Source organism: Aplysia californica, unplaced genomic scaffold (genome assembly GCF_000002075.1).
Source record: "Aplysia californica isolate F4 #8 unplaced genomic scaffold, AplCal3.0 scaffold00359, whole genome shotgun sequence".
Lineage (NCBI taxonomy): Eukaryota > Metazoa > Mollusca > Gastropoda > Aplysiida > Aplysiidae > Aplysia > Aplysia californica.
Window position 1 is genome coordinate 129533 of NW_004797629.1, and position 3375 is coordinate 132907.

Consider the following 3375-nt stretch of genomic DNA (forward strand, 5'->3'; position numbering starts at 1 on the left):
CCCTTCTGTTTTTCACGTCCTATTCTGTCTATCTGTATGTCTGTCTTAGTTCTCTCTGTCTCTGTCTCTGTCTCTGTCTCTGTCTCTCTGTCTCTCTCTGTCTGTCTGTCTGTCTGTCTGTCTGTCTGTCTCTTTCTGTCTGTCTGTCTCTGTATGTCTCTAGCTCCTCTCTCTCTCTCTCTCTCTGTCTCTCTCTCTCTCTGTCTCTGTCTCTGTCTCTCTCTCTCTCTCTCTCTCTCTTTCTCTCTCTCTCTCTTTCTGTAATCCTAGCTACCTGTAGATCTATCGAGCATTCCCGTGCCTTATCAAAATGACCACTTTTTGAAATGTTGTCTATATACTTTATATTTTTGATTTTTGTATATAAACAATTTGTTACCTGTGAATTACAGAGTTCTATCTGACATGTTTTGGTCGTTTTTAGTTATTAAGACCACGAGGTCAGAAGGTTCTATCTGCTCTATCCAAATCGTAAGATTATTTGGAGCCGCTATCAAGACATTCAAAGAATTGCTTTCGTAAAGCTTGGCATGATGTGAAACTCAAAACCTTTGGTGTCAAGTTTCTCAAAACGAAGTACTGAGCAAATAGAACTGTGCGACTCTGTGGTAGCAAAATGCCTAAGAACACGTCAGTCATCACAATACTTTTTTAAAACAAATAAATGGTATTTTCCAATCAGAGATTGTTTTCTCTATTTCTGTTTACGTTGTTGTTTAGTTTTCGAACCTGGGATGTTTCCTTTTTTGTTGTTGTCGTCAGGCGTTTTGCAGTGGCTCGCAGAAGCCATGAGTTCAATCCTGTGAGGGAACGTTCATCATCATCATTTTCATCATCATCATCATCATCATCATCATCATCATCATCATCATCATCATCATCCTCATTGCCTTTCTCACCATGCCTCAGGGTATAGTATACGAACAAACACTTTCCACCTCTATATATCAATGGCTAGCTTCTTGATGTTATTCCTTGTCTTCCCACTCTTCCCCCGAGCTGAGCTGCTTCTGTCCAGACTGTATCCAGTGTGTTTTGCTGACACCTAATAGAGAGAGTCAATAAATGTTTCAATCGTTCTTTCTCATTTTGGACAAACGTGCACACCTGTCAAACATTACACTGAGGCGTGCTGCCAAAAGGTGTCATGAGGTGGGAAGAGCGTGTTTGCGATGGATTGGACACACTTTCAGGAAGTCAAGCAGCTGCATAAAAGGGAAAGTGTTAGATTGGAATCCACAGTGTAAAAGATCAAGGGGAAGACCATGTGGAACCTGGAGAAGAGCCACATAAATTGATGTACAGAAATGGGGGAAGACTTGGAGTGACACCAAAAGACTCGCCTGTGATAGGGGAAGGTGAAAACCTTATCCAGGGTGAGAAAGGCAATGATCCTGCCAAAATGAGTGGCTTTTATTATTTATTTTTTTTTGTTTTGTTTTTTTTGTTTTTGTTGTTGCAATCTACGAATGGAGACCTCTACCTTAAACCGACATTGAGTTCCAGAATTTGTTGATTTGGAAGGACGCCATTTCTTTCAGTTTAACATGTCTTTGATTATTACATACTAATGACTTGTAAAAGCTCATTACAAAACGAAAATGTCATGCCAGTTACAAGAGGGCAGAATTCCGAGAAAAAAAAACCTATTGAGTCAGCTTGCGTCACTGTTGTTGTCTAGAATTCATTCTGTGGCATCCTTGTTGAAGCCAGACGCTCGTCAAAATAATGACACACCCAAGAATTTGACATTCTACCGTAAATTGAACATCTTAAAATCTTTTTTTATTTTGCTAAGTTGTTTTGCTTGTGTTTTTTTGTGTTTTTGGTTTGTAAGTTTATTTGTTTGTTTGTTGTTTGTTTTTTGTTTTTCTTTAGAGGGGGTTGGGGTAGGGCAAATTTTATTGCTATTTTTAAACACATTTCTGTGAGGATTTCACATTTAAAAAACCTTGTTCAAGAGCTTTTAAAATGTATATTTGTAGTTTTGTCCAGCTTTAGAATTCAGCTAACTCACGGCAATTTTCTTCGATGATTTTTCCTCTGGCATCATCAGACCCACGCTTCTTTCAATCGCAACTATTTCGTAATCTATTAAAGATGAAGGACTATTATTTCTTTTTAATCATGGGGATAACCTGCTTTCGTCCCACAATATTTTTTTTTTTTTCGTCGTACCCGCTTTCACCCCACATTGATTCGATTTGTTTCATGAGATGATAGGCTGAATTTCCTGCAAACCGCCGAGATCAAGTCTTTTCCTGAAATAAACCCTTCACCCATCTTTGACGATGAAGTCATTACTTGAACTAATATATTTTGATAATAATCTAGACCGGGCACTGTTATGGCTGTCGCTCTTTACTCTCTATTTTTAAACAATCGTTGTGGAGCTCAATTTAATTGGTAAAACACCGGAATCCCAACTGTCGAGGAAGCCCTCAACTCTAATCTCACCGTCCTTTTTTTCTGGGGGGGGGAGTTCAAATAAATCAAAATGCTGCACTATAATGTGAACCAGAATTGTGGTAGACTATGCTGCAGTTTGGAATATTATGATATACAAGTCTATGCCATGCACCCCCCCCCCCTCATTCCCCGCGGGGCAGTGCCACTGACTGTAGTGTCTTTAGGCCATTCCCAAAGGGGGGACATTTCTCGTTCAAGCACAGTAGAATTGTAAATGGGCTGATTCATGTCACGCTCATAAATGTGCCTGATCTACAACAGAGAACTGTTGCTTTTTCTTTCTTAGTCTTTACTATTGTCATTTTCCTCTACTTCTTTTGTATGTGTGTCACTCTCTTGTGACCTGCTATTTTCGGGGTGCCTTGATAATTGAAGCAGACCTTGTGCTGTTAAAGCTAGAGAGGTAAGCAGAGTAGGTCTGATTCCCTGTAAAGACATCTCTGTTGACACCCACACCTTGGCGTTCATATGACTTTGTTATGCAGTTGAGAGCGCCGTAAAAACCCTCTACTTTAATAAATAACTCCCCCTCATAGGAATCAACCCCGGGTCTTCTGTTTCCGACGCCAAACGTCTTGACTATACTGCAGCTCAGAAGCCATAGTACAGGGATTGTTGAAAAAGCAAAAAAAAAAAAAAAAAAAAAGAAGGCAGAAAATAAACGAACAATTTGTCATTTGCTAAAAACCATTGTATTTCTTTATTTGTATTATCGAGATCACCACAATGTCTTCCAAGCAATTGCATTGTAAAAATATATATTATACGAATAAAGTAATATGGAATATAATTTGTGTGGAACAAGCATTCAAAAATCGGACATTCGGTTTAAGGATTTGGGGTGGGGTACAGCTAGAGAACGAAAGAGAGAGAGAGAGAGAGAGAGTGTGTGTGTGTGTGTGTGTG